This window comes from Pimephales promelas, chromosome 11 (genome assembly GCF_988280905.1).
Source record: "Pimephales promelas chromosome 11, fPimPro1.hap1.1, whole genome shotgun sequence".
NCBI lineage: Eukaryota > Metazoa > Chordata > Actinopteri > Cypriniformes > Leuciscidae > Pimephales > Pimephales promelas.
Window position 1 is genome coordinate 1,202,836 of NC_142779.1, and position 27,650 is coordinate 1,230,485.

At 35.1% G+C, this 27,650-nt stretch overlaps 2 long non-coding RNA genes across 2 annotated transcripts; both read right to left on the reverse strand.

Moving 5' to 3' along the window:
• Positions 1 to 550: 550 nt before the first annotated feature.
• LOC148977103 (uncharacterized) lies at positions 551 to 27,650 on the reverse strand. Its single transcript, XR_016145631.1, has 3 exons — positions 27,436 to 27,650; positions 17,295 to 17,409; positions 551 to 638 (listed from the first exon to the last, which is right to left on the reverse strand). It is a non-coding gene; the product is annotated as an uncharacterized LOC148977103 (long non-coding RNA).
• LOC148977104 (uncharacterized) lies at positions 7,173 to 9,725 on the reverse strand. The gene is made up of 3 exons (XR_016145458.1): positions 8,680 to 9,725; positions 8,455 to 8,490; positions 7,173 to 7,746 (listed from the first exon to the last, which is right to left on the reverse strand). It is a non-coding gene; the product is annotated as an uncharacterized LOC148977104 (long non-coding RNA).

Here is a 27,650-nt window from a genome sequence, read left to right on the forward strand (position 1 = left end):
TGATACATGTAACAAATGCCTTCCTCTATGACATCATCCTACAGGAAGTGACATCATGATTGGTGCGAAAACGATCATCAAACATAAAAATATGAAAATGGCCTGTAAATACTGTAACTTCAGTACTTTACACATGTGTATGTCTCCTGAACAGGAATGACACACCTGTAGAAATGATATTAATTCTTCTTTTATATTCGGCTGACTCCCCCACTGGTCTCGCCGCACACGGGATGAGGAACAGTCTCCGCATTTACATATATTTACATATTTAGCATGATCCGTGTTTCTTCTTCACACGAGAATCTTGGTTTTGAAACACATAATAAGAAGATTAACTTTTTATCCCCTTCTTCCTCCGCAACACACTTCTAAAGTGCTAATAACTGCATGAAGTTGCACTTTAACTCATCTCAGACTGAGTTTAACTCACTCTCCACTAATTGAAGTTGTTAAAGCAGCTTTCGAGGACATTAGACTCGGAGTGTCGAGGAAGTTTGCTCACATATAAACACCAACGCTGATGTACTTACCTTAAGTGAGAGTATTTATACGTCATGTTAAACTCCTTTAGATGAGATGCTTTAGATGTTTCATGCTGAACTTGTGCTTTTTTTCAGATGTTTCTCCTGAAACTCCTAAATAAAGACACAAATGAGTCAATTTTGACGTATTGTTGCAGTGTAATATGGCAAGACAGAAGCACAGATCACCATATGAAACTTCACACACAATCTGGGGACACCTGAGACTTGCATCACATCATGTAAAAAAGCGCCAACATCTGACTCATGACATTTCCCTTATTGAAAATGTGTATTAAGTTACACTACAGGTGAAACTCGGAAAAATTCGAATATCAAAGTTCATTTATTTCAGTAATTCAACTTAAAAGGGGTAAACTAATATATTATATAGACTCATTACATGCAAAGTGAGGTATTTTCAAACCTTTATTTGTTCTAATTGTGATGATAAATATCTCACTTTGCATGTAATGAGTCTATATAATATATTAGTTTCAGCTTTTAAGTTGAATTACTGAAATAAATGAACTTTTGCACGATATTCTGATTTTTCGAGTTGAATTACTGAAATAAATTAACTTTTGCACGATATTCTGATTTTTCAAGTTGAATTACTGAAATAAATGAACTTTTGCACGATTTTATAATTTTTCGAGTTGAATTACTAAAATAAATGAGTTTTTGCACGATATTCTAATTTTTCGAGTTGAATTACTGAAATAAATGAACTTTTGCACGATTTTATAATTTTTCGAGTTGAATTATTGGAATAAATGAACTTTTGCATGATATTCTAATTTTTCGAGTTGAATTACTGAAATAAATATACTTTTGCACGATATTCTAATTTTTCGAGTTGAATTACTGAAATAAATGAACTTTTGCACGATTTTCTAATTTTTCGAGTTGAATTATTGGAATAAATGAACCTTTGCATGATTTTCTAATTTTTCGAGTTGAATTACTGAAATAAATGAACTTTTTCACGATATTCAGATTTTTTGAGTTGAATTACTGAAATAAATTAACTTTTGCACGATTTTCTAATTTTTCAAGTTAAATTACTGACATAAATTAACTTTTGCACGATATTCTGATTTTTCGAGTTAAATTACTGAAATAAATGAGTTTTTGCACAATATTCTAATTTTTCGAGTTGAATTACTGAAATAAATGAACTTTTGCACAATTTTCTAATTTTTCAAGTTGAATTATTGAAATAAATGAACTTTTGCACGATATTCTAATTTTTCAATTTAAATTACTGAAATAAATGAACTTTTGCACGATTTTATAATTTTTCGAGTTGAATTACTAAAATAAATGAGTTTTTGCACGATATTCTAATTTTTCGAGTTGAATTACTAAAATAAATGAACTTTTGCACAATTTTCTAATTTTTCAAGTTGAATTATTGAAATAAATGAACTTTTGCACGATATTCTGATTTTTCAAGTTGAATTACTGAAATAAATGAACTTTTGCACGATTTTATAATTTTTCGAGTTGAATTACTAAAATAAATGAGTTTTTGCACGATATTCTAATTTTTCGAGTTGAATTACTGAAATAAATGAACTTTTGCACGATATTCTGATTTTTCGACTTGAATTACTGAAATAAATGAACTTTTGCACGATTTTATAATTTTTCGAGTTGAATTATTGGAATAAATGAACTTTTGCATGATTTTCTAATTTTTCGAGTTGAATTACTGAAATAAATGAACTTTTGCACGATATTCTAATTTTTCGAGTTGAATTACTGAAATAAATAAACTTTTGCACGGTTTTCTAATTTTTCGAGTTGAATTATTGAAATAAATGAACTTTTGCACGATATTCTAATTTTTCGAGTTGAATTACTGAAATAAATGAACTTTTGCACGATATTCTGATTTTTTGAGTTGAATTACTGAAATAAATTAACTTTTGCACGATATTCTGATTTTTTGAGTTGAATTACTGAAATAAATTAACTTTTGCACGATTTTCTAATTTTTCAAGTTGAATTACTGAAATAAATTAACTTTTGCACGATATTCTGATTTTTCGAGTTGAATTACTGAAATAAATGAGTTTTTGCACAATATTCTAATTTTTCGAGTTGAATTACTGAAATAAATGAACTTTTGCACAATTTTCTAATTTTTCGAGTTGAATTATTGGAATAAAAGAACTTTTGCACGATATTCTGATTTTTCAAGTTGAATTACTGAAATAAATGAACTTTTGCACGATTTTATAATTTTTCGAGTTGAATTACTAAAATAAATGAGTTTTTGCACGATATTCTAATTTTTCGAGTTGAATTACTGAAATAAATGAACTTTTGCACGATATTCTGATTTTTCGACTTGAATTACTGAAATAAATGAACTTTTGCACGATTTTATAATTTTTCGAGTTGAATTATTGGAATAAATGAACTTTTGCATGATTTTCTAATTTTTCGAGTTGAATTACTGAAATAAATGAACTTTTGCACGATATTCTAATTTTTCGAGTTGAATTACTGAAATAAATAAACTTTTGCACGGTTTTCTAATTTTTCGAGTTGAATTATTGAAATAAATGAACTTTTGCACGATATTCTAATTTTTCGAGTTGAATTACTGAAATAAATGAACTTTTGCACGATATTCTGATTTTTTGAGTTGAATTACTGAAATAAATTAACTTTTGCACGATATTCTGATTTTTTGAGTTGAATTACTGAAATAAATTAACTTTTGCACGATTTTCTAATTTTTCAAGTTGAATTACTGAAATAAATTAACTTTTGCACGATATTCTGATTTTTCGAGTTGAATTACTGAAATAAATGAGTTTTTGCACAATATTCTAATTTTTCGAGTTGAATTACTGAAATAAATGAACTTTTGCACAATTTTCTAATTTTTCGAGTTGAATTATTGGAATAAAAGAACTTTTGCACGATATTCTAATTTTTCGAGTTGAATTACTGAAATAAATGAACTTTTGCATGATATTCTGATTTTTTGAGTTTTTTGAGTAAATCCATGGAAAAACAGAATGTGTTTAAGAAGTATGATATGATATTAAATTATTGATAAAAGCATAAGCTATTTTTACATTATTTCCTGGTATGATGCCTACTGGGATATGACGTAAACAAATATTCTACTGCATCCATATTCCTGTGAGACTGTCCTGACAGGCCAAACACCTTTATCTTTTCTTTTCCTCCCTCGGATCTCATGTTCGCATGTCGTCAGAGAAGTTGTTTGCCCCCCTCTTTAATTGAACGTTATCTTCTCTTCTCTGTGCTATTTCTGCTCAGGCCGTTTGTTCGGGAACAGCTGGCCTGCAATTTGCCATGTGAAAGAATCTGACGGGGGTGGAGGAGCCTCTCGCCGAGGAGAAGTCTTAATCACTGTCCTCAACAGCCTTTCATGTAATGTGACAATTAAGAGTCGAGCTGAAGCTGAAACTCCCTCACAAGCTTTTGTTACCGCAGCCGGAGGAAGTGTGTTAACTTCAGCGAGTTCTTCTCAAAGGTTTGGGACTTCATGTATTAACCACTGAACTGAAGAGATACTAATGGCTCATTTTGCTCTCGGGAGGGAACAGGACTCTAATCATGGCTCTCTCTCTCTCTTCATCTTTGAGCTATAAATAACTTTATGCTTCCTCGAGAGATAAATGAGAAGATAAAGTGTGATCTTGTGGCCTCAGACTGAGTAATATGTTCTTAATTACAGATGCTTCGTTACAATGTCCATCGTCTGTGTGCAACCTGCAGACCTCAACCAGGAAAGAAGGAAGAAATCACGGTTATTAAAATACACTAAAACTAGAACCGTAACAAGAAAAACACTTTTTCGTTAATTGAAATAAAATCCAGCTAGTTGACTTGATGCTCTAAAATAAATTTCATTAAAATAAATAGGCTAACATTTCTAAAAACTACTATATATAAACATATATTTTTTATTTTACAGTATATTTAGTCAATAATAAACATTACGGAAAATATACCAAAAAATACAAAAATTACAACAAATTCACTCTCTCTCTCTATGTTTATATAAATAAACTAACTTGATTCACTACAGTAAATTAAATAAAAATAAATAGGCTAAAATTTCTAAAAACTACTGAATATAAATATATTTTTTTAGTCAATAATAAACATTACGGAAAATATACAAAACAGTACAAAAATTAAAACAAATTATATATATATAAACTAACTTGATGTACTAAAATAAATTAAATAAAAATAAATAGGCTAACATTTCTAAAAACTACTGAATATAAATATATTTTTATTTAGTCAATAATAAACATTACGGAAAATATATAAAAACAATACAAAAATTACAACAGATTATATATATATAAACTAATTTGATGTACTAAAATAAATTAAATAAAAATAAATAGGCTAACATTTCTAAAAAACTGTATATAAACATTTTTATTTTATATAGTCAAAAATAAACATTACGGAAAATATACAAAAAATTTCAGAACTTACAACAAATTCTAAATATATACATAAAAAACAATTATAGAAACTCAATGATACTAAAATAACACTACAAATAGACAAATAAACAACTAAATTGTAATAACCAAAAGAAAAGCTGTTATTATAAATACCCAGTAAATTATTAAAACATGGTAGTCCCGTGATATTCTTCAGCAGTACTACATGACTATGGTAAGCAGTCAGTATGGTATATATTTTAGTATGGTATAGTACTACACTGATAAAAATAATCTGCTTGATTTACTTAAAAAATATAATGAATTTTTTTGCATAACTTTATTACGTAGATCCAACAAGACAAGTCTTTGTTGAAACTACTTAATTTTTCTGTTTGTTGAAATAGAATTTTCACATAAAGTTAACTTAATTTTAGTATTGCTGTAGTAATTTATTTATGTGTGTGATCTACATAACTTTAAGAGTTCTGAATGAGTAATTTTGATTGAATCCAACAAGCTTTTTACATTTCCATATTACAAATTTCAAGTGGGATCTATTTTTTTTTTTTTTTTTTTTTAATGTTAGTGTATTTTAAAGTTACATTTACTCATTATTAAAAACTTAGTTTTTTACTGAAAGTATAAATGCAAATAGTTATTTTTTACTACTACTATTTCAAAACTGGTACTATCCCCGTGGAATGTGCTAATCAAATATAAGTTGACATTTTCGCCATTTGATAGTAAAAACTGACAAGGTCAGTATACAAAATTTAAAAGTATAATAAAATATATTCACCTCACAGGTTGAAACATTGTGTACAATAGAAAATTGTGCTTTATGGTGGTGCTAAAGGAATGGACGTGGAACATTAAGTGGAAGTTGACAGGCTTTATTGTCTTCAGGAATATGGTAACAAAATTCCCCTTCAATACTTCAAGATGTGCATGCTGTGACCAAGGGTTAGTTCACCCAAAAAATGAAAATGAAGTCATTAATTACTCACCCCCAAGCTGTACCAACCCCGTAAGACCTTCGTTCATCTTCGGAACACAAATGAAGATATTTTTGATTAAATTTGAGAGGTTGATCACTGCTACATAGGCTGCCTAAGACATTGAAACTTGACGGCCCAGAAAGTCAATGAAGAAAATGTTTAAATATTCCATGTGACTACCGTGGCTCAACTATAAGTTTATCAAGCGACGAGAATACTTTTTGTGCGAAAAAAGACGAGAGTTCAAGAGATTTCCACGACGCATGCGCGAGAACTGTGATCTTCAAATCTATATAAACTTATAGTTGAGCCACTGTAGTCACATGGAATATTTAAACATTTTCTTAATTGATTTTCTGGGCCGTCAAGTTTCAATGTCTTAGGCAGCCTATGTAGCAGTGATCCACCTCTCAAATTTAATCAAAAATATCTTCATTTGTGTTCCGAAGATGAATGAAGGTCTTACGGGGTTGGTACAGCATGGGGGTGAGTAATTAATGACTTCATTTTCATTTTTGGGTGAACTATCCCTTTAAACGTACTACATCAGTCTCAACCATCCAACCAGATGTTTAACTATATTTCAACACTCTCAGTAAGGACTTTTCAATAAAAATAAACATTTACAGAGTATTTTCTATACAATTGTGTTTTTCAGTCATGTACAGTAACATATTCTAAGACTTTAAAGGAACACTCTGACTTTTTGGGACTTAAGCTTATTCACCATATCCCCCAGAGTCAGATAAGTCCATACATACCTTTCTCATCTACGTGTGTGCCGTAACTCTGTCTGACCCACCCACTGCTAGCCTAGCTTAGCACAAAGACTGGTGGTAAATAGCAGTTTACCTAAGTAAACTAAGTCAGTAAGTCAGCAGTCCCGCTAGCATACTAATCCTAATAAGTGTCAAAATAACACCAACACTTTCCTATTTAAATGTTGTGATTTGTATAGTCACAGAGTGTTCAAATAACAAAGTCACATGAGACACAGCCATCTTCTAACCGTATACACACTGGATACTATATTCTCAGAAGGTGAAGCACTTCTTCTATGCAGTGATTTTCTCAAAGCACCTGAGAAGCCCCGTGGTGAGGAGCAGAGAGTTCGCTGAGTGTTGCGCTAATCACTCTGACCAAGTAGAAGTGATTCACCTTCTGAGAATATAGTTCCCTGTATGTATACGGTTTTGAAGATGGCTGTGTCTCATATGACCTTGTTATTTGTACACACAGTGACTATAAAAAACACAACATGTAAATAGGAAATGTTGGTGTTATTTTGTCATTTATTAAGATTAGTATGCTAGCTGGATCTGTTTACCTCCAGTCTTTGTGCTAAGCTAGGCTAACAGTGGGTGCGTCTGACTGTTACGGCATGCACAGAGATGAGAAGGGTATGTGTGGACTTATTTAACTCTGGGGGATATGGTGAATAAGCCAAAGTCCCAAAAAGTCCAAACAGAGTTATAAACAACAACGTCTGTCATACTTTTAGGCCATAAGCTGGATTTTGGAGGGCATGTTTTTGTTAACATCCTCCAAAGGTGTATTTTAGTTTATTTGGATAAATAATGCCCATAAGGTATAGGTGCAAGCATGTGCTACACTGGGAATTCCAAAAAGGACCTCTTCTCCCTTGATGGCTATTCCAGCTTGCTTCTCGAGACCTCCATCCCTGGTTTTGGTGACCACGAACATGTTGAGTACAAATGAAGTGATTTCCTCTTGGATGGCTGCAGAATCGTCGTCATCACAAAACTGTGAAATATACAAGAGAGAATTTAACCTACTTTTTGTTTGCTAATGTGAAGAATGTATACAGCTCTTTGCTCTAAACAGAAATCTTGGTGGGATTACGTGCTGTGGTAGTTTTGTTCTATATACTTATGTACATTTGTGCAAGCATGTGCTCGAAGAATGTGCAGTGTGGTGTAGTTCTATGTATTTTATAATGTTAACTTCAAAGAATACTAATAGTAATTTAAAAATGTGGTAGCATTGGATCTGGACGGGAAGGATAACTCTGATAGTTGGAAGTGGTGTGTTGTGATTCTGCCTTCTCACACAGTGACACAGGGAGTGTCGCAATTTCGGTTTCATATCGAATACCAGCCATCATTTCTACTAAAGAAAAGGACAAAAATAGTAACGCACAGTAACTTGGATAAGTAAATTTAATCTGATTACGTTTTTGGAAATAGTAGCACATTATTGCTTGTGACTGACAAAAGTGTTCAGATTTCAGTTACTTATCCAAGTTACTGTGCATTACTATTTTTGTCATTTTTTTTTTTTTTTGTAGAAATGCCAGCATCACTGGTCATGAGTAAGTGTGTCACATGTACTGTATTGAAGAACACTAAAACTTTCTATATAAACAGGACAACAGGAATTTTGCCATTTGACATTATAACTATACCCCCAGTTTTCTCACTACAATAAACCAATTTAGAGAAATTTACAAACCTTTATCCAGTGTAGCCTACTTGTCAGGAGGATCACCTGGTAAGGACACAGTGTTATAGTTAACTGACCAATGCAAGAAACCAAAAACATGGCAAAAAATTGTAACTACAACTATAGCCTAATTAAAAATAGTTTAACATTTTACTCTCCCCACAACACTGCAATTAGTTGACCTGCTCATCAGTAAGCAAATTTTCTTCAGTTTCGGTTTAATTGTTAGCCTACTTTGGGTTTGTTTTCCCTCGGAGCTCCGATGGGGAAGCGTGCAGCGAACCGCGTCATTCTGAAGGCGGGACTATGTTCACGAGATGATTGACGGCTGAAAAACCCCAATGAGCGCGCTCTAACCATAAAGTATAAAAAACACCTTTTACACAACCATGAAGAAAAACAGAGCGCGCAAACTAAATCAATATTTCTAAAAATGCGCCCACGTTTGGAGTTATTCGCGGATGCTGTCAATTCCATCTATGTGAACACAAATAAATTATAAGGATATTATAATGGTTATCTGCACTATTTGACAAAAGAAAAAAAAAGAAAGAAAGACAGAAAGTCATTGCAACTCAGTTTTGTCATAAATAGTGGCCAAATATCCAAGCTGGAATCTTAAATCTTTCTAATATGATAGTCAGTTTTTAGATCAAGTAAAATGATTTAACGAGTTAATTTTAACGCTGGAGCTGTCCGCGATCTTAGGTAATGTCGTCAGACACTTAGAATAGCATGTCAGTGGCAAAACAAGCAGGTTTTGTGGATGTAAAAGAACGCAATTACCCATATAACGTACGATTTGCCTAGGCCTAACGTTAATTCTTTCGCATCTACACACTGAAGCGGTCTAAGCCTGGCCAATTTAAAAGATTGTTGTTCCCATCAGTCACAAAACACAAATACATATTTTTTTAAAGAATAAAATTAGGCCCAGGTTGGGGGAAAAAAACGATTGATGTTACCCTAATTTATTCATGGCTGCTCTAAAAATCCACGTGCTTGCACTAACATTACATTATTTTATTGCTGGATTATAACGCTGGCTTTAAATTACACTAGAACAAACCATTCTATGGCCACTTGCAAAGTTTCAATTAATGTTAGACTACACGTAAAGCAACATAAAGCAATCCCAGCGTTGCCACATGGTAATTAACAGAAAATCCACGTACGACAAAGCAATCTTCAAATTACATTTAAAGCCTAATTTTTGTACAACAATTGGAACACTGTAAAGAATGTACAAACCCAAGTAACCTTAATAGTTAGCCTACTTTTCTAACTTTATTCTTACCTTGAGTTCAGTCTCCACGTGTAGGCTTCCTCTTCGTTTGAAATGCAATGGGTTTCCAGACCAAAAAACAGGAAGGGGAGTAATTTTTTGCACTGAGTAAATTAAACAAGGTATTGTTTGTTGAGTGCATGTGCCTCAAAAGATTGGTTGAGATTACTTAGATTCATTTTGTAAGGTAAAAATATGCACATTGTCTTGTGTTTTGAACAAATGAAGATAAATTCAAAACCAGATATATTATGTAAAGATATAAACGTAACATTTTATTGTTAATATTACACATTTTAACTACGTAACATTTACATGCACTCAGAATCATTTTTTTCAGTGTAGTAAACATGCCCTCAAATGTGAAAATCTCATGTATTATTAACACAATCAGAAAAGAGAAATGTCTCTCATAAACCTACGAATTCCTCCAGTGTCATGTTGCTCAGCATTCATATGGGATCCGAACATCTTACTGTATAATAAGACATTTCTGCCATGGCCTTGCAGAGCATATATACGGTACATTCATTAAATGCACATTCACACTCAACATTACATACTCACACAGGTACATGCACACACTGCTGAGACTTGTTTGCAGGTTTTGAATAATTCATAGTTCTTGTTTTTGATGAATAGTGCATCACAGTGCATGGAGTTCCTCTGGTCACAGTCAAGGTTCTGCAGCAGAATTACAAACCAGGCTCATGGGACGGAGCGGAGGCCGGAGACACATCACCAAACAAAACGCATCGCTGGGTATCCCACAGTCTTCCTTATTTACGCCATGTCGAAAAATAAAAAGGTAATTGCGACGTTTTAACTCACAATTCAGACTTTTCTTCTCTTGTAGTTCTGAGTTTATATACATCACAATCCAGACTTTTTTCTCACAATTCGAAGAAGAAAATCCAGAGCTGTGAGATATTCATTTAAGAAGAAACGTCTGGATTGTGATGTCAGAACAGGTTCTTTATAAGTGGCAGAAACTAAAAAAACAACAACTGGGAGATGCAAATTCAGAATTATCAGGGAAAAGCCAGAATTTTTAAATGTAAAGTCAGAATTCCGAGAAAATTCCGTGAATTTTGAGTTGTAAACTAACAATTCTGATTAAAAAGTCTGATGTAAACTCAGAATTATGATGAAAAATTTAGAATTTGCGAGATGTAAACTCAGAATTATTAGAAAAAAATTAGAATTTGTTCAGAATTATAAACTCAGAATTATGAATTTGCCAGATGTAAACTCAGAATTATGAGGAAAAAATTAGAATTTGCAAGATGTAAACTGAGAATTATGAGGAAAAAAAATGAATTTGCAAGATGTAAACTCAGAATTATGAGGAAAAATTTTGAATTTGCAAGATGTAAACTCAGAATTATGAGGAAAAAATTAGAATTTGCAAGATGTAAACTCAGAATTATGAGGAAAAAATTACAATTTGCAAGATGTAATCTCAGAATTATGAGGAAAAAATTAGAATTTGCTCAGAATTATAAACTCAGAATTATGAATTTGCCAGATGTAAACTCAGAATTATGAGGAAAAAATTAGAATTTGCAAGATGTAAACTCAGAATTATGAGGAAAAAATTAGAATTTGCAAGATGTAAACCCAGAATTATGAGGAAAAAATTAGAATTTGCAAGATGTAAACTCAGAATTATGAGGAAAAAATTAGAATTTGCAAGATGTAAACTCAGAATTATGAGGACAATTTTAGAATTTGCAAGATGTAAACTCAGAATTATGAGGAAAAAAATAGAATTTGCATGATGTAAACTCAGAATTATGAGGACAATTTTAGAATTTGCAAGATGTAAACTTAGAATTATGAGGAAAAATTTAGAATTTGCAAGATGTAAACTCAGAATTATGAGGAAAATTTAAAATTTGCAAGATGTAAACTTAGAATTATAAGGAAAATTTTAGAGTTTGCAAGATGTAAACTCAGAATTATGAGAAAAAAAATTTAATTTGCAAGATGTAAACTCAGAATTATGAGGAAAAAATTAGAATTTGCAAGATGTAAACTCAAATTATGAAGAAAAATTTAGAATTTGCTCAGAATTTTAAACTCAGAATTATGAATTTGCCAGATGTAAACTCAGAATTATGAGGAAAAAGTCTGAATTGTGAGATGTAAACTCGCAATTTTAAGAAAATAAATCTGAATTGTGACTCAAAAAGTGGCAATAGCTTCTAGCTCATGATGACGAGCTTCAACAAGGAAACGGCCGCCGTGAATCCTTCGATGTGTGTGGAGACGTCCTCTAGTCTCAGCGGAGAGAAAGTGCTTCAGCGGATTTCCTGCAGGTTAAAGCCGGAGTTCGTCCCGCACAGCTGAAGCTTCTCGAGGAGCGGGACACTCGGGAGGGACGAGGACAACGAGATGCAGAGCTGCAGGTTTAGCTCGGGATATGGAGGGATTTGTGTCACGTCCAAAACAAACTTAGAGCCACAATCGCCGGCAGGACTGCCAGTTCACCCAAACATGAACATAATTTACAAGTCATCTCAAGTCATCATGAGTGTATATGACTTTAGTAGAGTTAGGCAATATTAAAAAATGTCCCGCGGCTCCAAGCTTTATACCAGTGAATGGTTGCCATTAGTGCATCTATCATTATCATGGAGAGATGCACTTTTATGATGGATAAATTGACTTTTACAATGGATAGACGCAAATGTATGATGGATATATGCATTTCAAGATGGATAAATGGACTTTTATCATGGATAGATGCACTTTTATGATGATAAATACACTTTTATGATGTACACATGCACTTTGATGATGGATAAATGCCCTTTTAAAGACTTCAAAACAGAAAGGGCCATTCAATGCCAATTATAAAGCTTTAATATTGTTGATTGTATTCATCTGAAAGAAGAAAGTCATATACATCTATTACTTGAAAGCGAGTAAATAATGGGCTCATTTTCATGTTTGGGTGAAGTGAACTATCCGTTTAACTAGCTGGAAGCGGCTGGAGTGGGCGGGTTAGTCAGGTGTTGTAATAGTAACACGGGTCTCAGCAGACGTGTGTGTTTTCATCTTTAAGTGTTGTCTAATGACTCATTTCTTTAGCACTAATTGGCCTCGTTTCTAAAGAAATGTTTCGTGCACCAGCTTTTTGATGTTAATCGTCTCGCTTAACAGAAAGAATACCATGCTGGCAATGCATGCTTTTTATTCACTAAGAGAATTTTGATGTAAAAAAAAAAAAACACACACACACTATTAATCAGAGCTATTGCATGTTATTGTTTTTTTTTTAAATCTAATTCAGTCCAAGCCAACATGAAATAGTATTTGCAACACATTGTATATCTGTAGTGTAATGGACTTCTGAGTGCAGGATATTCAATAAGGAAAAAAATAGGTCAGGACTTGATTTTTTTCCATCGGGAACTGATTGGATTGTAAAAAAGTAGCGGTTACACACAAGCATGAAGGTCTAGAGAGTTTTCAGTGGCAGCTGTACATTTAGTATGTGACCTGCATCGTAAGCCAATCACCTGACCTGTAAATGCCATGTGACGGATCAGGAAAAAGTCTCTTTCATGCTGTTAAAAGCCCTGATTTCAAATAACGTAAATCATTTTGTCAAAACACATGGCTACTTTTAAGTGGCTGCCAATGAAGAAAGTTGTTATTTTCCCTCAAAATCATATAGACATCTGCCTAGCTGGATAAGAGGGAAGTCGTTTGTACATTCAAAAAGAAAGTGCAAATATTCCTCTAGGATAATGTGCACTAATGAATCCCAGAAGGGCATTTTGATAAAATGTCTTTTTTTAACTGGTTAGAGAGTAAATAATTGGACATTGGTTGGCTAATGAAGTGCCTGTGAGAAGCCACGTTTAAATGTGTGCCTAATAGTCATAAAAAGCATTGCTTTCCAGACCGTAGTGTGTTAAAAACAGCCAAAGACTTGTATATGATCTACACTCTTAGAATAAAAGGTTCTATATAGAACATTAAAAGGTTCTATCAGCGCTACGTATTTGGAACCCCTAAAAGGTTCAATACACTCTTAAAAAAGGGTTCCTCTGGGTTCTTTATAGAATCCTGGGGTTCCATACTTGGCCAATAGAACCTTTTACCAACAAAAATGGTTCTATATAGAACCCTGGGGTTCCATACTTGGCCAATATAACCTTTTACCAACAAAAAAATGGTTCTATATAGAACCCTGGGGTTCCATACTTGGCCAATAGAACCTTTTACCAACAAAAAATGGTTCTATATAGAACCCTGGGGTTCCATACTTGGCCAATAGAACCTTTTACCAACAAAAATGGTTCTATATAGAACCCTGGGGTTCCATACTTGGCCAATAGAACCTTTTACCAACAAAAATGGTTCTATATAGAACCCTGGGGTTCCATACTTGGCCAATATAACCTTTTACCAACAAAAAATGGTTCTATATAGAACCATGTGGTTCCATACTTGGCCAATAGAACCTTTTACCAACAAAAATGGTTCTATATAGAACCCTGGGGTTCCATACTTGGCCAATAGAACCTTTTACCAACAAAAATGGTTCTATATAGAACCCTGGGGTTCCATACTTGGCCAATAGAACCTTTTACCAATAAAAATGGTTCTATATAGAACCTTGGGGTTCCATACTTGGCCAATAGAACCTTTTACCAACAAAAAAAATGGTTCTATATAGAACCATTTTGGAGTTCCATATATGAAGCGGGGGATGGAACCATTTCTGGTTCTAAATAGAACCATTTCTTTTAAGAGTGTAGTTATTAGGTGGATATTTAAAGTGCATGCTCTTAAGGCTAATATTTTCCACCGCTCCTTAAAGTTTTAATTACAGGTGACCTGTGCCTTTAAGACTGCGAGTTATTGAATGGACGTGAGACTGATGCACAGACAGTTAATTATTGTTCTATAAAGTTTAGCTGGCTGTAAATTAAATCGCATGAGCTCAAGGGTTCGCGCAGACCATGTTTAATGAATGACGCATTATTCCAAGCAAAAATAATTAATATTTAATCTTTATAACTATTTGCCATCTGTTCAGATCAATGCAGATGCCTTTAATTGCAAGACATGTGGAGATTTTCATGCAAAATACTTGCTGTGCAACGAAGTCTTTTTAGCAGCGTCTAATCAAAGAGTAATAAACTGTTGACGTGAACGCTTGTGAACATTCACCTGTAATACCCTTCCAACTCTCCTTGTGTAATGGAGGGAGATGATCCGATTTGCCATCCGTGATCTATCAGCGTTTCCATCTGTGTTGGCCATGCGTTTTAGCCCACATTTACATTAATAACTCTCTCCCAGAAAGACAGAATTACTTTGGGGCTTTTTAACGACGCCAGACAGAAATTCGATTAAGATTAATTCGAGCCGAGCAAGCTATTTTGGGGGAGGTTAGAAGCAATTTCATCGCACATCATTGGCTACACAATGCCTCTAATGCTGTGAATGTAAAAGCCTCTGTATTACCGATGCTCCATCTACCGTTTCCATCTGCACACCTCCGTTATTCTCCCAAGAAAAGCCCATTACCTCTCCTAAACTCCTCAAACTTTGATGTGCATGCCACAATTAAAGACCTGCAATGCATTTTTATTATTGCATGAGCCTTTTGGGTCCTTTACAGAAATCAGAGGGAAGGCTGGGTTCACAGTTGCATGCTATATGAATTAATGTATATTTTCTGTACGCAATACATCACAATGAACACAAACTGAAGTTCCCTTTCTCTTTCTACACTCATTATTCAATCACTAATTAAAGGTGAAGTGAGTCATCTTCTTAAGTTAAAATATGCAGATCACGGTTTAATATGCAGAGAATAGATAAAAGAAACCATTTGCATTCAAATAAATATTTCACCTCTACGACAATCTGTGTTTAAAAATGCACTGTTTGTCAATTTCACATATTAAATAAAAGTTTGGTTGAACAGCTTTTTTAATATTTTTGAAAGACGTCTCTTCCGGATTAAAATGACAAAAAAAACATGGTAAATTTTATTCCTGTGATCAAAGCTGAATTTATCATCATTACTCCAGTCTTCAGTGTCACATGATCCTTCACAAATCACTCTAATAGGAGGATCTGATGATCAACAAACATTTATGATTATTATCAGTTTTCAAAACCCTTAATATTTTTGTGGAAACCATATAATGCATTTTTTTTTTCAGGATTCTTTGGAAGTTCATGAAACAAAATCTTTTGTAGCTTCATAAGCGTGTTTACACTCTAAACAACGCTGGGTTGTTTTAACCCAAAAATATGGACAAACCCAAATGTTGGGTTAAAAATGTCAAAACTTTCAACTTTCACTTTCAACTGTACATTTTTAATTGCATTTTTAACCCAACATTTGGGTTCGTCCATATTTGACCCAAATTTGGGTTGAAACAACCCAATCTTTAATTGAATGCACTATTATACAGGAAGATTTGTGAAATGATAGTTCAGTCCAACAGCAGGTCGCAACACGGTTCCTTTCACTTTCCAGAGATTTTCATGAAAGGTCATCCCTGACCGCGAGAGATACATCGTCTTTGCTTAATACAGATCACCTGCCTCCGATGGATGATTTATCACGCCGGAGAGATATGAGCAACGGTTCGAGTCATGCCTCGACGGGCCGCATTATGATGCTGTTTAAAGCAGATTCCTCGGGCTAGACGGACTATCTGCCGTGCAATCCTTCTTCTTCCATCAGACCCCCGCAGAAATCAAAGCCGGGTCTCGGACGGCATGGGACGGGTGTGAGAAGCGCTCTATATGAGCTGACCCCTGACGGTAATGGCTCTCGCTGGGTGTTGCACAGTCATTTGTCTGGCAGCGAGTTGACATGGAGAGCAAATGTTTGTCTTGGGTCTGTGTTTACACTGTTTACTTCAGCTTATGAGAAACCTGAAGACTAATCTTTCCCGTCTCTCTCTCTTTTGTCCTGTGTCTTACATTCCCACTGGCAAGGTGTCGAGACCTATTATACTAAATGAGAAATAGCCCATCGCATCATGATACAAATAGGGTAATTTATAACTGTAGACACTTTAATCGGCCAATTAAATAAGAGATAGTTCATCCGTCTTTTACTCACCTTTTCTGTTTAACAGAATGATGTTTAGCGGAAGATCTAAGGCGCTGTTTTCTATTTAGTCATATTTCAACTCCACATTAAATGCGTCTCTATAGCACGCAGTGTGTTTATTGTGCAATTTATATGTGAAAATTAGTTTTTATGTGCATGTTTTAGCAAATAAATTGCACAATAATACACGATGCTAGTTTGTGCAAGATAAAAACTCAAATGAAATGTTGAAATCTCATTTGCACTTACACTACCGTTCAAAACGCTTTTGAAGTAAATCTATACTTTATTCCCCAAGGACACTTTAAATTGATAGTGACAGTAAAACATTAATAATATTACAAAAGTTTCTATTTCAAATAAATGGTCATGATTCCTGTCTGTGTTTCCCTGTTCTTGCCCATGTTTGGTAGTTCCCCATCATGTGTAAAGCTTTGAATTTAATTTTTGATATGTTTATCTTACCTCAAGGGCATCCAAGAAGTGGGTGTCTTTGTTTCCGCAGTATTTTCAATTTTGATGTTTTTAGGTCAAAGCGTTCTTGTCTGTCCGTCACATAATGCAGGTCTATGGTCACCACCTCAAAGAGCATGCACAGAGAAGTCCAGATTAAACATGATTTAATGACTCATAAATGTACACATTGATGGCCTAAGACACGAAACGAGCGGTTTGTGTGAGAAAACGAACAAACGAATATGCATAATTTAATAGACCCAGATGGAAATTCCTCATAATTCCCCATAATATGAAAAACTCACAATCAACTGGCCTGAGAGTTTGATTGACACTAGGGGTGTAACGGTACATGTATTCGTATTGAACCGTTTCGGTTCGAGGCTTCCGGTTCGGTACGCATACAAACCGAACGGTTGCTTGGACCATTTTTCCTGCCGGCAAAATTTGTGCTGACGCGGCCAACACAACGTTGCGCAACATCAAATGGCAAGCGTAATGAAAGCAGAACGAAACTGCGCTCCTCGTTATGTGCTTCACGGATCGTTTATCAGTTCGGACCAGCAACATCTGTGCAGCGCGAGCCGATCTCGATCAAGCAACACTGTTACTACACAGCGCTAAGAGATCCGGTAAAGAAAACATTTGAATTCGCCACTGAGGTAATAACATCGCTGCGAGATCTAGTGAGAAGCATTCACATTTCTCCGTTATTAACCGTAGATCTCAGCGCTGTCATGGAAACCAGGAGAAACATTGTGCCGTGAATGAACTAGTAATACTCTACATCCACAGACCAGCAACATTCACCATGGATTTAATATAGTAACACTAACTGGAACCAGTTTGGCTGGAATGGTGAAATGCTTTCAAGTACTTCACACATCTTTTTCCAGCACTTCAAAATTCAAATATTATATAAATAAATATATATTTAAATGTTATTTTTAATGTGATGACCAAAACATTATTTGTTCATCCTTCAAAGATGACCCCCATTTATAAACCTGAAAGTTTCAAGATCTAGGAAAACTCACACTTATTTAAAAATATTTTTTCTTTAAACAAATAGGAAATTTCTCTGGCATTTCTTTCTTTTTGCTGTATCGAAAACGTACCGAACCGTGACTTTAAAACCGAGGTACGTACCGAACCGTGATTTTTGTGTACCGTTACACCCCTAATTGACACATCAGTTCTTCAGTCATTCCTTTTCCAAAAGGTTTACTTTTGTACCCAAAGGCTGCATATTGGTACCTTAGTGGTACATTTGAGCACCTAAAATGGACATATTAGCACCTAAAATGTACATATTAACACCTAAAATATACTTATTAGCACCTAAAATGTAAATATTAACACTTAAAATGTACATATTAACACCTAAATGTACATATTAACACCTAAAATGTACATATTAACACCTAACATGTACTTTTTAACACCTAAAATGTACTTATTAGCACTTAAAATGTACATATTAACACCTAAAATGTACTTATTAGCACCTAAAATGTAAATATTAACACTTAAAATGTACATATTAACACCTAAAATGTACTTATTAACACTTAAAATATACATATCACCTAAAATGGACAAAAGTTTACCTTTTGTAAAGGTACAGCCCCAGTGACAGCTTTTGTACCTTTTTTTCTGAGAGTGAATAATAATATCATAATATAATGATTTGCTCAAGAAACATTTCTGATTATCAATGTTGAGTGCAGGAAACCGTGATACATTTTATTTTTCGGCAGAATATAAAGTCCAAAAGAGCAACATTATAAATGTCAGTTTTGATCAATTTAATGCATCCTTGATTAATAAAAGTATAATTGTCTTTCTTTACAGACCTCAACATTTTGAAACAATTTAGTGAATTCGCCCTTTTTATGTTTTATTAACGACTCGTTGTGGTTTGATTGGCAGATGCTTTTATTCTAAGCAACTCGCAGTGCATTTAAGATATTCATGCATCAACATCATTTCACAAAACCACAAGGCAAAGAAAATCATCAGACGTTATTGACTTCAAATTAGCACTGTGATGAGAACCTGAAGGAAAATGATTAAACAATTGGGCATCATATCTCTTCGTTCACTTGGCTAATCAAGTGTGAAACCCGCTCGCAGCTCTGGCCTCGTGACCTTGAAGAGAAATCTTTGAAATCACTCCATATCTGGCTGGAGGAACAGTGTTTCGCGTGTGGAGAATGAGAAAGTGTGTGTTTAATAGCGTCCCTGCAGCCGAGAGCGAGGACTCGCTTCAATATCCGTTTCTGTTGACGCTCTAGTGCTGTTCATATCTCACTGTGGCAATTTATCAGCAAACATCCATATTCTCCGGCGCGGGCTGGACTTTTTAAGTTAAGAGTCGAGCGGAGAGAATCCGACTGGAGTCGAGGCTCCCAATGCAAGCAATTAGAAGAAACCAGAGCTACTAAAGAGCTTTCTCAGAGACTCGCTCCAGCGACCAGGAGCCAGCGGAGAGCCCAAGACGCTGAGAAAACTGTTCAAAAGCATATCTAGAGGGACTTACGGACATCATTTTTCATTTCATTATGGCAGCGTTTTGATCAATAGCCTCGTGCCCTTGTAATCCAGGCGTAATAACACCGTCAGATTCTCATTTTGCTTGGCTTTGAGGAATAACAAGGTTGTTAGTTCAAAAAGGTTACGCTGTTTAATATCTCTTTCTCTTATCTGTGGATGAATTCTCAAAAATGGTATTCGCTTTACGTCATCATTGGACTCTCGCAAGCAGAAAAGTGGCCGGTTCGTGAGCGGTCGACGACCCGTCCTGTTGCTCTTACTGTATAGTTATGATGAATCTTTGTTTTGACAGCAACAGAAATTCTCAAGGTGAACGTTTTTTTATGAATGGACGATGAAATGATTTATAAAGCATGTGTGAACTGCGTCACTCTGACTATTTTAACAATGTCTTTAATAATTTTCTGGGCCAGCAAGATTCAATAACAGTGAAGCATATAGAGGAGTGAGACAGCTCTCAGATTTAATCACAAATAATACAAATTTTTAAAATTTAATAAAAATCTATCTATCTATCTATCTATCTATCTATCTATCCACCCTTTCATCACTCACTCACTCAATCCATCCATCATCCATCCATCCATCCATCTATCTTCTATTAGTAATGATACACGAAACTGACGGTTCGGTTTTCCCACGGTTTTGACGTCTCGTCTCGATTCGGTTCGGTTTAGAAAGCTAAAATGGCTTTTTATTTTTTAAAGGAGGTTTAATGTCTCTGTCTTTAAATGAATTCAATTACAATTAAACATTTCACAAGGATTAAAAAAAATCTGCCGTAAACTATATAGGGAGCCGCACAAAACATTAAAGGTTGTAGCCTAGACTTTTAACCTAAATTCAGATGCTTTTTATTTTTTAGATATAATAATCAACACACAACACATTGTATGAAAACATGTAAACTGAACATAAGGCAGTTTTTACATTAACTTGTGTTTTTACTCTAATAATTTACACAGTTGTCATTTTCCTGAAATATATTTTAAACATACATTAAATAATCAAGATATCATCAAGAGGTTAAGTAAATATATAATATACAGGCTAACATAGTACATTTATTTAGTGCTTAGTTCATTTTAGGAAGTTGTGGACACTGAATCACGTGCCTACTGAGGTAAATATAATGCTAGTGACGCTATGCTGTTTTATTGACATCTTTCCGCGCCTGAAACACTGATTGAGCGAGCGATTACACGAGTTATGATGCCTTACAGTAAATATACTAATATCTTTCAACATACCTTCAGGTGTCCATTCTGAGGAAGAGATGATCGCGTTTACTCGCGCGCTGTGCTGCCGCTTGATGACGAGCCTAGGACTACAGCCTGTCACGCCACATCAAAGAGCGCCAAAACACCATTTGAATTTCGTGATCAAATAGACAGAATTTAAAAGATTACACCTTGCTTATTATCGAAAGTAACAAAACACGGAGCTTGTTAATGGTGGTTAGACTACAAAACTGAATTCGTTGTGTACTGCTACACATAAGACATGAGGTCCATCGAGCCGGGCTGGGCGGGGACGAGGTAGCAGGGGGCGGGGCGTGTTCGGTACGCAATGACAGTATCGCGATTCGAATCATGAGTTCAGTATCGCGGTTTTTCGGTTCGTATCTATCTATCTATCTATCTATCTATCTATCTATCTATCTATCTATCTATCTATCTATCTATCTATCTATCTATCTATCTATCTATCTATCTATCTATCTATCTAGACTATAAGTAACTTTGCAACTACATGTAAACTAGCAGTCATTAGACTAGTCTGTATCTGTAACTCTTTATTTGTGATGCTCCCCAACAGACAGTCTAGGAACTTCACAAATACATGTCAACTTATTCTACTTATCCAAACCCAAACCTAAACGTCTGCGAGTTTACATGCACGGTAACTTATTGTCAACAGAATGTCTAAAAGGGACTATTAAAATAAAGTACAACCATTACTTCTTGCATTACACATTTTGGATATATTTGTCAACAATGATTGTTCAACTGAAATGATTGTTCATCTGTATGATAAAAATCAAACAGTAAATGAGCAGAGCAAACATATCGACATATATCTCATCAATAGGCTGAAAAGTATCATTATTTCCGCTATATCGCCGAGCCCTAGTAACAGATTGTGTTTTACATTGATGCACTGGAGTTCTTTGGTCAATTTACAAGAGATGTGGGAGTGTTGAGCTGTTTTGAGTCACACACACACACACACACCAGTGTTTGACGGGCCAGATGGTGTGTGTAACTCTTGTTTTCCCGTCGCTCCCACTGTTTTTCATGCGGCTCCAGACGAGCTTGTGTTTCGAAGCGAGTTCTGGCCCGTCAGATCAAGGGAGGCCGATGAAAACAAATGTGTTTATTAGATTCTGGTCTCGGCCCCCGCTCTCGAGTGCGGCCTGTGCACGCCAAATTAAATTGTTATGATATCCCAGCATCATCTCCATTAGCCCCGGGCCCGTTCACCGTAACACCCGGCCAGGACGTTTATGTGACACGTTCTTTCTGACGTTTATGAAGCTTCTTTAAGCTTCTTAAAAAAATTATAATTGCGACATTTTAGCTCAAATATCATTGTTTATTTCTCACAATTGTGGTTTATATCTGACAATTGCAACTTACTATAGGTTTGGATGCATGTTTTTTTACCTCTGACGCTGCGTCGGAATATGCCGACAAAAACCAGTATGTGAGCTGAGAAGTATGTCTGAACTTAAAATATTCATTAAACAGCATGTGAAAAGTCCACGCATGACCTTTACTTCCACTGAGATTCTGAAGGGTGCGTCTGATGGACAGTTTACAGTTTTTCAAATTAGAATTGAGTAATCATTAATCAAATTATTCCTTAAAAGTTAACCATTTAAAATGAGCAATGTTTACACACAAAAAATGAATGACAGAGAGACGTCAAAGATTAATTAAGAACTCTTAATTTTATATTGCCAACATTGAAGACACCTGATGTCAACAAGCAGGATCACTGAAGGAGAAAACCATCATTTTAAGTCACCATTGTGGTGATCAGTGTTTGCTTTAGTTGGGCTATTGACCCTTATGTCATTAACTTTAGGTTTTATTTGGTTGCTGTACCAGCCAGATAAACAAACAGAAAAGGTGATCTGATGGTGTTGCTTGTGTTTTAACATTATCATTATTTCACAAGCATTTGACCTGAATCAGTGAACTCATATACAACCCAAATTCTGAGTATTAATTATGCCAAACATGTATGTAAAGAGCTGCAGGACCAACACAATTTCTGAACATGGAGGCACCTGGCCAAGTAAATGAACAAGAGCAACTGCCTGCTCGAGGAAGAGGATGAGGAGGAAGGGCGTTTGGTGGTGGAATAGGGAGAAGAGGCCGAGGAGCACTAAGACACCATGCTGTCCCAAAACAATTGAGAAGGATCTTTTCCATTTTCGTGGCACTGACTCTTTATATGGAAAAGGAATTTAGTTTTGAAGCATGAGTGAACAGTTTGGGGAGAGATATGAGATATAGTGCTGTGCTGAACTGTAAGACTGCTTTGCCAAATTATCTTAGAGTTTTGAGAATGTAATTTCAGTTTCAAGAAATGAGCCAAACCAATGGAGAAAACTGTAATATCCCATGAGGCCACGGAAGAGGATTTACGAATGATGCCGTAGGTCACATGACACGAAGGTATTACATTCATACGATAGACATTCATACTATAGAGAACATACTTTTTTTAACGGCAAAGGCCTTTGCACACTGAGTCCCAAATTTTTGTATGCGTTTTTTGGCAAAACACCATTCAAACATCTCGCTACGGATGCGAAAAACGTAGAAATTCGAACCTGATCCAATTTTTTTATGACGGACGAAAGTTTCGGACACAGGGTGCAAGCGTGATTGACATAACGTGAGGTCGTATTTATTATTTTACATGCGAAAATTTCGGATGCGAATTGTGGAAGGGCCTTAACGAAGTAAATTCAAATTTAAAAATGTCAAATTTAAAAATCTTGCACCTTTTTTTCTTGGAATTATACGCAATTCTGCTTTTTTTTTTGTTGCACGGAATAAAATTAGGCTAATTGCAACTTTTTAATCTCACAATTTTTGCTCGTTTTCTTGGAATTATGAGTTTAGCCTACGTGTTGCAATTCTGTTTTTCCAGAGTAAACAAATTAATTTGTAAATTATTTTTTTTGTAATCTCACAATTCTGTATTTTCTATATACTCTGAAAAATACAGGGTTGTTTTAACCCACATTTGGTTCAAATATGGACAAACCCAACCTTTGGGTTAGAAATGTAACGTAAAAATTGAACCCAATGGCTGGATTTGTCCATATTTGACCCAAATTTGGGTTAAAACAACCCTGCATTTTTTTAGAGTGCATGATGAATGCCACATAAATAGGGGATAGGGGATCATATTAAATCTAAAAGGGGAATCTATTACACTTCTGTTGTGATAAAAACAAAATGCTATTGGCTATTTAAAAAAGGGGGAGGAGCTTCTCGATATGCCTCGCCCTCTCTTCCGGTTTCAGTGGATATTAAGTCGATATCTCTATACATCTTTAAAACTCAGAATTGCAAAAAGAAAAAAAAAAGTGAATTGTGGGATAAAATTGCCTTTTTTATACCATGACGGAAACAAGCTTCCGTAACATTTAACCTCCATGCTTTTTTCCAGGGAAGAGCCATTTAAAGGTCTATCTGTGTTGACAGCATCAATAAGAGCAGCGATATCGTCATAGCTCCGGGTGGGTGGCGAAATAAGGGGAAATGAAACACGCATCTGACATCTGCACAGCCTGGAGCCGAAACAGGAGCCGGCGTGTCGACTCGTGCTCACGACACCCGTAATCCAGCTGATGATGAGGAATGCTCCGAGAGGAACCAGCTTATTGAATGAAGGGAATGTATATGCCCTCACGGCTCCCCTGACACCGTGATATATCTCGAGGAAAAGCGTGTTGTGATTGTGGCGAGTGTTCGCTTCTCATCTGATCGTGTTTAGAGCTGCTTCCACACCGCTGGGGAAAACAATGAAGCCCTGGCGTCTTTCTCCACCGATTACTAGCTTTACTGCAGTGATTTATAATATTACTTTGAGGTTTTTTTATATGCACTGATGACGGACTAATTCAATTAGTCTAAGAATTGTTTGATCTTCTGGTTTGTGTCCATTGAGTTACACATAAAAAAATTAAAAAAAAGTTGCATTTAATACATTTGTAATGTTACAAAAGATTTGATTATTTCAAATAAATGCTGTTCTTTTGAACTGTCTATCCTGAAAAATAAATGCATTATGGTTTCCACATAAATATGAACTGGTTTCAACATTGATAATAATCATAAATGTTTCTTGATCATGAAATCATCATTTTAGAGTGATTTGTGAAGGATCATGTGACACTGAAGACTGGAGTAATGATGATAAATTCAGCTTTGATAACAGGAACAAATTTCATTTTAACATAAAATCACACAGAAAACCGCTATTTTAAATTGTAAAAAATATTTCAGATTTTTACTGTATTTTTTAATCAAATGAATACAGCCTTGGTGAGCAGAAGAGACTTTTATCAAAAACATTTAAAAATCATATTACTGACCCAAAATGTTTGAATTCTACTTTTACTGTATTTTGAACACAATTTTACTGTATTTTTTGCCAAAAAAAAATGCAGCCCTGGTGAGCAGAGGAGACTTTTTTCAACAACATTAAAGTCCCCATGTGGTGAAAATCCAGCTTTTAATGTTGCTTACATGGTGTTATTAATTTGCTTTAAGACAAACCATGTGTAAGTTCATAAGTCGATTATTCATAAGTATTTCCTCCTTAAAACTGCAGTGAATCAAAGACAGTCTCAAAAACATTTCTGACGTCACAAACGACACTGTAACCAATCAGATCAACGTGTGATCGTCAACCAGTGGATCTCTGAGTGAGTGGGGGCGGGGCTCATTTGCATATTCATAGAACCGCGCATACTAAATGAGGCAAGGGTGTCGAGTTACATTCAAGATATTTTAAGAAAAAAAAAACATTTAAATGTCATTTTGGTGAGTTAAAAGGCTAACTTTAAGCAAATCTAGCAAACTTTTCAGCAGTAGCGTACAGTTACTTTGATATAACATTACTCATAGCGGTTTATAAGATCAAATAAGGTCAAGCCGCCCACTCTTGAGCTCCAGCGGGCGAAGCTAAACACTAAGTGCTAGTAGACGACACACGAGGGACATCACAGCGGGTTAATAGTCAAGTTCACGCCGCATGTCTGACTGCACGGATGTGACACACGAGTGGAGGAGGGAAAAGCGCATGCAGTGATGTAAAGGTCAGGAGCGTTATCCACTCAAGGAGGCCATTTAAACTGCTAATCGCACACATTTATGGCATGCCCCGTTATTTGAAGAGGACTCCGCATGTGAGCCGCGACCCGCTCGAGTTTGAAGAGACTTATCAAGGCTGAGGAAATGTCACAGGCTCTGTAAATCATAGCCTTCAGGATCCAGGAGGATGGCGTAGGTGTTAATCGGCAGCTCACCATGAAGAGATGATAGCGGTTCTGATCGCGTATATGAACATGACAGCCCTGATTCCTCTGGACAAATAATGATGATGATGATGATGATGCGTTCACTCACTTACTCGAGCTTTTATTGCAGTGATGTGCGATTTGCACAATGAATGATTTTAATTGTAATTTTTCTTGAGTAGTGAATGAACACAGCAGTAAAAATTAGCATTATAATCATATCTAGTCTTTTACAGTTTGGGGTCGGTAACATTTGTAAAGTGTTTTTAAAATAAGTCTCTTCTGCTCAGCCAGGCTGCATTTATTTGATCAAAAATACAGTAAAAATTGTGAAAAGTTATTCCAATGTAAATCATCTGTTTTCTATGTGAATATGCGGCAAAGTGTAATTTATTCCTGTGATTTTCAGCATCATTACTCCAGTCTTCAGTGTCACATGATCCTTCACAAATCACTCTAATATGAAGAGCTGATGATCAAGAATCTTTATGATTATTATCAATGGATTCAGGATTCTTTAATGATTATAGAAAGTTCAAAAGAACAGCATTTCTTTGATCTTTTTGTAATGTCTTGATAAATAAAAACATAGTTTCTCACGGACCCCAAGCATCTGAATGATATAGTGTAAATTTTGCATATCTATGAATTTCTTAGCAAATTAAGATTTTTAATTATTATTAATTAATTGTACGAGCATATATTGAAGTAAAAGCACCATCACGACACGTCACTATTATTCGAATACAGGTGAAACTTGAAAAATTAAGATATTAGGATAAAAGTTCATTTATTTCAGTAATTCAACTTAAAAGGTGAAACTAATATATTATATAGACTCATTACATGCAAAGTGAGATATTTCAAGCCTTTATTTGCTATAATTTTGATGATTATGACTTACACCTTTTCACAATATTCTAATTTTGACTTTGGGGTTTTCATATGGCTGTAATCCATAACCATCAAAATGAAAACAAATCGAGGTGTTGTTCTATACACAAATGATTCAAGTATTTGCTGTAAGTGCGTCTCATCCTCGTTTACCTTTATTAGACTGATCAGACGTTCACTAAAGACAGCCGGAGCCGAATGAGTCTACGGATCCTTCTTCCTCCACACTAACAGGAGCTTCAGGAACAAATGGCAATCGCCGTTAAACGACTTTACAGCGGAGCCGGAGATTAAATCTGATCCATCATCTGAAATGAGACGCAGTACACACAACCAGATTCATATTCACCCATCAGATGACAGATATA